Raw genomic sequence first — 12,490 nt, 5'->3', positions numbered from 1 at the left:
ATCTATAAAATATTTGATAAGCATTGTTCTAACGGGGCAAACATTTGGTATATATAGTCTTTAAATACATATTTTGAACAATAAGAAATGTATTCACCTGTAAAAACATTGCAAAACTGTTTGTATGGCTTTATGTAATTACTTATATAAATAGAAACTTCCCTCGAACATCACTTACGAGACGTTTATTATCGAAGTGCACATCTTCTGCCGAAAAATTGGTACTGATACTTCCTTTCTAGTATGTAAGAAATCGAGACCGATATATTTTAACAGTAACGACGGACATGATCTTGAACAAAAAGGCCATCCGTATATTTTGACGAGATGAGCCTTATTTTTAGTACAAACATGGAAGTATTATATTTTCATTTTACTTCCATACGATACAAATGAGTTCTCCCTGTAACTAAGAAACAGCCACCATAAAAAAGTAATATTAAAACTAATACAGAAACCACAATTTTTATGATGATTATTGACCATAGAGATTTGTATTCTAATCACCAGATTTCCTTATTAAATTCCACCCATCTCACAAATCATTGATGATACCCTTGTGACAAAAGTCCCGGATATATCAACAAATATAACGGTACTTATACACCTATCTTTTCTTTGTTGTTACCGCCTTTGATGCTCCATAACTCAGACTATGGACGATTAACAGGTAAATATAAACCTGTCTGTAAATCTAACATGTAAACACAATATATCTGTATATTAAAGAATAAAAGCACAGTGAAAAATACTCTATATCTATACCCTTGAGATCTAACATGTAAACAGAATATATCTGTACATTAAAGAAGAAAAGCACAATAAGAAAAACTCTATATCTACCCTCGAGATCCGACATTGTATAGGGGGTGTACATTAAGGGGCCGTCAACGACACAGCGACCCAGGGGGTGTACATTAAGGAGCCATCAATGACACAGCGACCCGAAGACAAAAACAAACCCAAAGGACATACATGTATTAGACCGTTGGTTTTCCCGTTTGAATGGTTTTACACTACGAATTTTGGGGCCCTTTATAGCTTTTTGTTCGGTGTGAGCCAAGGCTCCGTGTTGAAGGCCGTACATTGACCTATAATGGTTTACTTTTTTTATATTGTTATTTGGATGGAGAGTTGTCTCATTGGCACTCACACCACATCTTCCTATATCTATGAAAAAGAGAACAGACAGGGAAAATAGACAGTACTGATGTAAATACAATATTCAAAACTACTAAGAGTCTGAAAAGATACGAAGACAAAATAAACGAAACCAACGAAAGATATGCCATGAACGCCAAACTATCGAATCAAACGCCAAACTATCGAATCAATATAAACCATAAAGCTATAACAAAAGACAACTATTATCCGTGGGTCATGCGCAATGGAACCTGATAGGTTCCCATTCAGTCCATGAATAAGGCGTACATAGAGGTTCGAACAATATAAAAAAGAAGATGTGGTATGATTGCCAATGAGACAACTGTCCACAAGACACCAAAATGACACGGAAATTAACAACTATAGGGTACCGTTCGGCCTTCAACCATGAGCAAAGCCCATACCCCATAGTCAGCTATAAAAGGCCCCGATAAGACAATGTAAAACAATTCAAACGAGAAAACTAACGGCCTTATTTATATAAAAAAAAATGAATGAAAAACAAATATGTAACACATAAACAAACGACAACCACTGAATTACAGGCTCCTGACTTGGGACAGGCACGTACATAAATAATGTGGCGGGTTAAACAAGTTTTTTTTATCTTTCGGCGCATTCTTTTCCGTCCTTTTGGTGCTTCTTGTTTGATTCCTAAAATACACTAAACAAGGCATCAAAAAGTGACAATAGATAGGACTGGTATCTTTAGAATATTGAAAGCTAATAATCGTCATAAGAATTTTTAAAGTTATGAAGAAAAAACCCCAGAAACAATGAAAGATCTGCCATCAATGCAATACTCTCAGAACAATGTAAACCATTCATTGATATACGACATGATACCAAAGCCAAACTCCAAACTATCAAAACAATGTAAAAACTAAAGTTATCACAAAGGACAACTATTCTCCTTGGGTCAGGCGCATAGCAACCTGACAGAATTTCATTCAGTTTAAATATCTCAAAACTCCATATTTTTTAATCGCAATCAGTACCTGAATAAAGGGTACATATATAAAACCTCAAACAATGTTTTTATGCCCCACCTACAATAGTAGAGGGGCATTATGTTTTCTGGTCTGTGCGTCCGTCTGTCCCGCTTTAAGTAAAAGTTTTTGGTCAAGGTATTTTTTGATGAAGTTGAAGTCCAATCGACTTCAAACTTAGTATACATGTTCCCTATGATATGATCTTTTTAATTTTAATGCCAAATTAGAAGGTTTACCCCAATTTCACGGTCCACTGAACATAGAAAATGATAGTGCGAGTGGGGCATTCGTGTACTGGGGACACATTCTTGTTTTTTCTAATTCTATGTCTTTCAGCATATTCCTTTTCCGTCCTTTTGATGCTTCTTGTTTGATTCATGTCTGTTCCTAATAATCCAGTTTCTAATGATGTTCAATAGTTGTCGTTTGTTGGTGTGGTTAATAAGTGTTTCTCGTTTCTCTTTTTTTTTTTATATATAGATTAGACCGTTGTTTTTCCCGTTTGAATGGTTTTACTCTGGTAATTTTTATTTGGGGCCCTTTATAGCTTGCTGTTCGGTGTGAGCCAAGGTTCCGTGTTGAAGACCATACTTGATATATAATGGTTTACTTTTATAAATTGTGACTTGAATGAGAGAGTTGTCTCATTGGCGCTCATACCACATCTTCTTATATCTTTCTTATACTTTTGAATCTGTTCACTTTGATCAAATATCCTAGTAAATCTACTACACGTTTCGTAAGATGTACCATGTTTGTAAAGGATTAAATCTTAATCAATATAAATCCCTGTTACGTTCCGATAGGGGTTCAATCACATAACAATCTTACTCATTCAGTCTGATAAAGGTCCAAATATAAATACCTTCTACCCAATTGAACTGATAAAAAGATATACTATAGCAATTAGACAATCTTAAAATTCTTCTTAAATCGCTTTCTTATAGATAAACCAAAGAATTATACCGAGAACTACTCATCAAAAATAACCGGTTCAAAAATAAGCTGTCAAATATTTTTATTTTACATCTGTAATTACACGAGGTATATATATAATTACAATGGAAAACAGAAATATTATCATCTTTCACAAAGTATTAAAGTTCGTTGTGTTGTAGATATTAATATGTCTTCATCCTGAATACTAGTAATATCGGTATGAAATCAGATCTTTTGTGAAGAGATAGAAATATCAAACTTGTCAAAACGAGACTTACATTTACAAAGACATCACTTGTCAGATTGGTCTTTTTATGACATTGTCATACATGTAACACAGTGTCGATTCCCGGATGTCATTTGTTTTCTCTGGGATCTTCTGACACTGAGACTGTAACTTAACCTATATAAAGAAAGAAAAAACATACGTTTCTTATTTTTTATATATAGATTAGAACGTTGGTTTTCCCGTTTGAATGGTTTTACACTGGTAATTGTTAAGGCCCTTTATAGCTTGCTGTTCGGTGTGAGCCAAGGCTTCGTGTTGAAGACCGTACGTTGACCTATTATGGTTTACTTTTAAAATTGTGAGTTGGATGTAAAGCTGTCTCATTGGCACTCAGCATTTTCTTAAGTATTTATCATGTTAATGTTGTAAACGTAGATACCATCCCAAAAAATGCCTAAATATTTTATGAGTACGAACGAACAAGACTATTTTTTTGTGACTATATCAACGACAATGCGTGAAGTTTCAAATTAATGTTATAATGCTCCGTCAGGCCATAATAAATACGACTATTTTGTCCAGCAAATTGAGAGTACGTCCCTATACACCAAATATAATAAATCTCCTTTCTTACAACGTCTTTATGTGTACTTATCAAATAAATAAAGTTTAATTGATTTTTCATGAAAATAATTACATCCATTTATAATGGAAACAGTGACACAGATATTTTTATTGAATCAAAACTTGTCGGCAAAAATATTGTAAAATTTAATAAGTAAAGTGAAAACTGAATGATTTAAAAGATCAAAGGATTATAAACTTCGTTATTCATTTCAACACTTTACTTTTCCCACATTTAAAGAAAGCAAAATTGTAGTGATTCATAGAAACAAATTTTCACGTAGAAATTTAATTACGTTTTATTGTATATTGTTCCTAATTGAAAAAAAAAATGGAATTTCTATATTGATATATGTCATGTATGTACAGAATTTCATTGGTCAAGTTATTTTAATTGTGTACCATGCTAAAAAAAAGTCTCAAATTAGGAATATAATTCTTTGAATCTGACCCTGGATACCTAATGTCAGTGAAGCCTAAGCATTTCAGCTCAAATCCGTCAACTCAAATCATCCGTGTGTCTGTGATTATGTAATGCCCGTGCCTTTATTAGCATGATTAAAGAATTTCAGCAATTTATCATGTTCTTATCAATCCATTTATCATTGACTTTGTTTCCCCAACAAAAAAAACCCCTAATGCATATATTTGGGTTACCAGTATAAAGTGAGCCATATGAAACGACAAAACCAAACTGTTACAATAAATATGCAAAACGTTATAGAAACAATTTTAGTTATCTTTTCCCTCTAAGTTTCTATAATTCACAGCATGGGGCACCCTTTGTACACGTCTTTTTACGCCTCTATTGACAAAAGATCGAAAGGTTGTGTTGAAAACCAATTATCACATGGAAGATAATGACCGTATAAACACTGGACTTTTCTTTGACTAAAACACTTAATTTATACAATAACTTGTACAAATATTTTGTTGAATATGATAGCTTTTGATGAATCCTTACCAATTATATCGACAAAGGAAGATCAAAGTAGTTCACACCCTTCAATCTTTTTACATTTGTCAACTTAGAGAAGAAATGTTTTTGTGAAGTTTAAGATAATCAAAAGATCAAGTAAGGAAAACGGGTATATGTAATTGAAATAAAACAGTTAAACTACTGGTACAAAGTGGTCAGAAGGTGACAGCAAGGACACAGAGAGTAAGGAAAATTGGTATAAGTAATTAAAATAAAACAGTTAAAGTACTGGTACAAAGTGGTCAGAAGGTGATTGTAAGGACACAGACAGATGAGGAGTGACAGTCGCAGAACACTAGACAATAGAACCGTGTCATTTATGAGGGACTGGATAGGGTTTACAAATAAAAAAAGGACCAAAGGACAAAACAATAAAGAAGAGAAAATAATTGGGAGCTAACTTTAAAGTAATGGGAGTGCTTTAGAATAGAGAACAACGAATAGAAGGAAAAACATTTAAATAAATAAAGAAAATATTGTCATTGATATGGTTATATTTATAAATTTACTGTTTACAAATTCTTGATTTTTTTGAAAAACTGAGGCTTTTCTACCTCAGGCATAGATTACCTTAGCTGTATTTGCCAAAACTTTTAGGAATTTTGGTCCTAAATGCTCTTCAACTTCGTACTTTATTTGGCCTTTTTAACTTTTTTGGATTCGAGCGTCACTGATGAGTCTATTGTAGACGAAACGCGCGTCGGCGCATATACTAAATTTAGTCCTTGTATCTACGATGAGTTTATTTACTTACAGAATACAGAAATGAATGACCCCATATAGACCCTCTCTCATTTACAGGAAATAAAGGGAATCCCCCACCCTGTCATTAAATCGTGATGGTTTTATTTTAAATGAAACACTAGACACCTTTCCTTTTAAGAACGAAACGACATGAAATAAATATCTGCACAGTGCAGCTATCAAAAATTGGCAAAACCAAATCGCAGTGGAAGATATATATATATATATATATATATAAATTCCAGGAATTATAAAAGGAGAATCAGTGCAAAAGATAAAAAAAAGTAACTTTCTGATTATCTTTAGTCATGATGAAACCAGTGACCTCCAAACTTTATTTATGTAACTTTGTAGAGATGATTTTATCATTTTAAAGTTATGTTGATGCTGGGACAGTATTTCAATGTATATGTTCCTGATTGACGTAAAAATAACCTTGAACAATGGCGGCCTTATAAGAAAGATGCTAATAAAATTTCAATAATGCAGCTTTCTATATACAAGTTAAATGTATTTCTTCAAGACCTATTGTTGTATAAATTTGTTTTATAGAATTGTACCAAAAGCAGCTAAGCAAAAGTCAAACTTTAAAAAGTCTATGAAAATAAATCAGCTTTTCGTGTACTTATAAAGAACAGGATAGAACATGGTCTGCATAGACTATATATATATTTGTATAATCTATAAGGATTTTCAAACTCATTAGTAAAAAAAAACCCAACAGATAATGACAAAAAACGTAAAAACAAAAAAACAAACAAACTTAAAGACAGCAGCAGTACACAAAACAAACTGAGAATGTTAATCTTTCTATTCAGTCTTTAGTTATAACATATTTAATTATAGTGGATTGGGACACAAGTTTTGCAACTTATATTAATCCCTTTCCACTTTGAGGGTGCGAGTGCTGCCTTGTAGCGGCATTAGCCTGCTCTTTTTCGAAATCTACAAGGGTGTCTTTAACGTGCAAGAGATATGGCTCTCTCTTAACACGGGTCAGCCATTTATCGTCCCCTTCCGACGGACTACCATCGTTTCCGCAAGACCATACTCGCAAATGGTGTCAAGGGAGCGCCGAAAATTCAGTCCCTGAAATTTTCATCCCAAACGGGAATCGAACGAGGAACCTTTGTGTTAGTAGTCCGATGCCCAAACCACTACAACACGGCGGCTCAACTACACAACGGCGGCTCATCTACCATTCAGTATTTAAATGTTAACGCATTTCTTGTTGGTGGAATTGGGCATTGGTGTTTGGATCCTGTCTTTCTTCCCCACAAGCCCTTTCCCTTAGGTTGAAAGCCTTAGAACCCATCTGATCTAATTCTGCACCTCAATATAGTTCCATATTATGTTATTGTGATTGATTTTATGATATCATTTATGATTTTAAACTTCTATTTTATTTCAATTCAATTGTACAACTGATTTAAATGCGTGCATGACTGTCAAATTGTGGGTGAAATAAGTCGATGGGAAAAACGCGCCACGACCGTCACATGACGCTAGGTTTATGACATTTATCGTTATAAGTCATAAAGTGTTCATATCTCTTTAATTTCATACTATTATATAGTCCTAATTATGACGTCAGATCGGAACCTTTTTCTTTCTTTAACAAAATGATTTTAATTCAATTTACTATTAATGTGCATCGAAATTTAAATTTCAATTGATAAATTTACTGATAATGATTCTATTTAAGTATTTAAATTGTATTTATATAGAACAGGGTGTTGTCACTTATATTCTTCAACTTTAATGAAACGGTTGCTGTCATCTATCCTTTTTATGACGCTTATGATTGCTTGGGAAACGGTTGCTGTCATCTATCCTTTTTGTGACGCTTATGATTGCTTGGTAAAAGGTATTTTTTGCTCTTGTGCAATTTTAGTACAAGAAGATAAGACAAGAAAAGCTTATTTTCAAAATAAAGGGTCCATGATGAACAGCGCTGTTTGTTACAAATACTTTAAAAAATATATAAATTACATTTATCGCTATTTTTTAGAATTTTCTTTGATGTTACTGCATTGATAATTTCCTTTCGTGGCGCAGTAGAGTTATTTGAAAAATTATCGCTAGAAACTGAAAAGTTATCGCTAGAAAGTAAGGGCACACGTGCTGTTGTCAATAAAAATCATCAATGTGGTCGTAAGTAAAATAGCGATAAACAGATTATCATTGGTTATGTTATCTCGATTGCTTTTTTCACTTTCGCCGTACGCTGAGATGACCATCGATAATCTATAAATAATTACCGTTAGTGTCCCTTATATATTTTCTTAAAAGCCTCGGTAGCTGCCCTCTATTCTTTTTGTTACGGTAATGATAGCAGAAAGACCAGGTGCTTGGTTATAAATACATTCTGTTATTATAAATCTTGTCCAAATATGGTGTTTAACCCATGCTTAATCACTAACAATATCATGACGGTCAGTTTTTGTTATGGAGACAACCGAAATAACCGGAGAGAATCACCGCTCTTAGTAGCGGAAAATAATGTAGCAATCTATTTCACAAGTTTTACCCACAATTCAACATCACAAACCTAACTAGTGATCCCTTTAGGTGAACCTTTGTTTACCGCTCGGTCACCGAGACCATTAAAAAAATACTTAATAAATAAATATGTTTTATCATCTCTATACTACAAAAGGAAGGGGTTTCGTCGAACCGCAACTACTCTGTAACCATACAAAGTCGGAAATATTTGTGATATGACATATAAATGTAGTGTTTTGTACTTCATAAATTTGTCTTTAAAACCATCTTTCCACGGAAAACGCCAATTTTTGAGAAAATAACCAAATTCGGGGACCGTTACTGATCCGTGTCTTATACGCTTTCGCGCATGCTTATTCGACGTACTGCCCGCGAAATTTCAATCTCCTTTGTTTCAACACTTGCCCAACTGTACCGCAAATTTCCCGAGCATCTTCTAGTATTATAGACACTAATGCATATGTAATCAAATCAATCCTTAATAATATAGACGTAAAGTTTTGTTCTCATCCTACCCTTATTGGCAATATTTAGATGTAAGTCCAGATATTAGCCAAAGAGCCAGACATAACTATATCTTTTGTATCTTTTATTTTAAGTTTGATTGGAAAGATATGCTTTATTTTTTCATTCTTCCTTATTAACTCATGAGTTTGCTGAACAAGTATTAAAACTCCTTGTTTTAATATAAGATCATATATTTTTGTAGAGTATAAACAAGAGCACAGAACACTGTCCCACTATATGTGTCCATTTAATATAAAAATGTAAAACAGAACTCCGTTTTCATTAGAAAAAAGAATATGCATAGACACAACGTTGTATGATCGTATCCGTGTTGTGTTTGAAATATGATATAGGACGGTTAACGGTGTATATTTCAACCCAACACTGAAACAAAAACCGATATTACATTATTTTGCATTTACAAACTTTGCATATAAAACCGGATCCTTAAATATATAGTAATTACTCGAGGAAGTGTAATCAATATTACCTTAATTCAAATTAAACAGAGGGGACATCATCCGTCCTTTGTTTCAATTATATCTCTAGCAGGGCTGAGGCAATATTAAAACAGCCGGGTTAGGAAACAAAACAATTAAAGAAAGGATAACAGAAGAATAAAAAAGCAAGGAATTGGCCAGACTGAACTTCAAAGGTACTAAGATAATATTTGAACGCGATACGATTTTTCAGGTTCTAACAAATCACGTGACGATCTGTGAGGTTCTCAGAATTATTTCAACATTCCTTAAATTTATTACCGCGTGATTTGCAGGTTATATTGAGATCGTTACCATTTTATTGTAGTCCATGCTCATTGCAATTGCAAATTAAACCGTTTATTTTGTTACCTTTTTCAGTTTAATAGAACATATAGACTTGTTCATGTCGTTTTTATAGAGATAAAAGAGTCAGTATCTATCTTTCCATTTGTCTCCCCTTGTTATATTCCCGTTCTGTTGCTTTAATGACATTTATACGACATACTTATTTTCACAATCGACAATTTTAATACACCTGATATATATGTCATCATGACAAAAATGAAATCAGCTGGAAAAATTTCATTTTTAATTTCTGTGTAATTTTATTTATTGCCCTCTTCTGAAATATCTATTCAAATGCATACTAAACTATGTTGATATGTTACTCTCTTGCGATAATCAGTTTATCATTGGAATGGTGACGATTAGAGACGAGTTTAAAATTATATAATGTAAGAAGTACAAAGGGGTTAAATTGCTTACCTTCTTATCAGCCCATAAAAGTTTACCTCTAGGAAACCTAGGAAAAAATTAGCATACATCTTCGCTACGTTGACGACCCATCTGGGGCCTTGTGCTGTTTCAATTGTCTCTTTTACACATTCCCCTTTTCCATTCCCTCATCTTTATTTATCATCCAAGGGAATGTTTTCCGGATAGTTTTGTGACTGCGATGTCATTTTTCAAACATGAGAAGGACAGATGCTGTTAGTTGTACAAAAACTGTAACCCCAACTGGAGCACATCAGTCTACCCATGGTATTTGATGGGATGCGTATCGCTCAACCCTCAATCAAAGTTTTCAGGGAAGTTTGTTGCGTGGATTGTTTGTTGTGATTTTGTCGGTTTAATTTTGGTCATGGTTTTGTCTTTTTTTTGTTTTGGCCATGGTTTTGTCTTTTTTTTTTTTGGTCATGGTTTTGTCTTTTGTGTTTTGTTTTAGCCATGGTTTTGCTTTTTGTTTGTTTTGGTCATGGTTTTATCTTTGTTTATTTGACTTTCATGTTTTCTATTGTAACTTATTTTCCCCTTTTTTATTTTAAATATTATTTTTTTTTAATTTCAACAGGCGACAAAGTGCGAATATATACAGCAATATCTACAACTGAAATATTTAGATATGGAACGGCTGTGAACTTGCACTTAAACATGCAGACATGAAACGGCTCTGAACATGCGTGCACTATTTAACAAGTAACTAAGACCAATAAAAAGCGAAGTAACAAGCCGACATAGGTAATACATAAAAACACATTATTTGCACATTAAAACAACGTAAGCATGAAGAACATGTTCTATATAAAGATATATTGTAATTTTACTGCAGTTAAACATATAAGTAAAACATGAATTCTATAGAGCGATGATTTTTCATATTCTAATACCAAACAAATTTACATAATTCCGCAGTATGCATTTTTCATATTATGTCACACGGTAAAATATTCTTTGATTTATTACTATTCTGAATCTATGACAAAACAGAAACGACAATGTATAATCAATGAACCTCGATTCTATACACAATAATATATAATACACCAATAGACATGTAAGTGCAGGCTCTTTGCAGCTAGGTATTTTTATATATAAACAACTGTTCTTACTTTTTGTTTCCTGGTGAATAATTTAACATGTAATAACACGACTACTGCGAATAAACTCATCTTAGATACCAGGATTGAAATTTCTATATTTGACCCAAACACGTATTTCGTCTACAAAAGAATTATCAGCGGCGCTTGAACAATGTTGAATAAAAAAAGGTAAAACAGCCAAAAAGGGTAAATAAAGTATGATGTTGAAGAGCATTGGGGACCAAAATTCCTTAAAAGGTTTGAAAAATACATACAGCTAAGGAAATCTATTCTCCGAGATGGACAAGTCTTAGAATTTCAAAAATCTAAAATTTTGTAATCAGTATACATATGACAATACCAATGATAATTCATGTCAAAACAGAAGTCCTGACTACTTGGCTGCGACCATGTCTGATCAGGGAACCAAAAGTTTACAAATAGTACCAATAAATATACAATAGGAGGTCAATGTCCGAAATATATAAACTTTATTGTATGAGGCTGTAAAACTGGGGAAGGGTGAGGTTCTACAGATCCCTTTCCCAGTTTTGCGCCGAATACAAAAGAGTTTATATTTTTCTGATGGTCACCTCAAATTGTTTTTATACTGCAACTTAAATTAATGCATTGATATTTTAATTGTAAAACTAATTACAAACTTATTTTCATCCTTTAAGGAACCCCTGGTTGTGGGAAAAGTGATCCATAATAAAATTGACATTGTACACAATATAGTTGTGTTACTATATTAAGGAAATAAACACAACCGGTTGCAGTGTAAATGCATGTATATATGCAGGTTCTTTAAAATCATTTTGATTGATAGATCGCTTATTTGTTGGGAACATTTGCACTAACGTGACCGATGCGACAATATTTTAACAGTGAACCTATATCCTAATAACAGTAGCCATACATGAATGGTGTACGTACTTGTACTCTTCGGTAATTTTTAGTTAAAACAACTGTTCTTACTATTACATGTTCTAGCACGATTTTAAACGACAATGTCTGATCAGTTAATCTAGAGTCTACATAATAATATTTTTAAGATGTACCTGCTGATTCTTTTAAAGTCCTTTTGATATTTAAGGTTCTACTAAAGTTAAAATATAGGACACTTCATAAACATCTAAACTTTGCTTGTATTTTACAACCTATAATGAATAAAGTCCTAAACTATGGGAACATATCTTCTGATCATTTAAACATACTTAACATATACACAATTTGTAAATTGAAAATGAACTTGAAATTGTTATGTTGTGGCCAAACCTGTTCTTGGGGTGAACACTAAATTTTCCAAGACATCTGAAGGCCTACGAAACGACTTAATTTGATTAGAATTGGTATGGATGAATAATGTTACATGTAATAAAGTACAAGCTTTAAAAAAAATAAAATGTTGTTTTGTCAAATAAATATGTTTCAATGCCAAAATTTGTCCAATTTCTATATTGTAC

Source organism: Mytilus edulis, chromosome 11, assembly GCF_963676685.1.
Source record: "Mytilus edulis chromosome 11, xbMytEdul2.2, whole genome shotgun sequence".
Classification (NCBI taxonomy): domain Eukaryota; kingdom Metazoa; phylum Mollusca; class Bivalvia; order Mytilida; family Mytilidae; genus Mytilus; species Mytilus edulis.
This window is presented reverse-complemented; position numbering follows the sequence as displayed.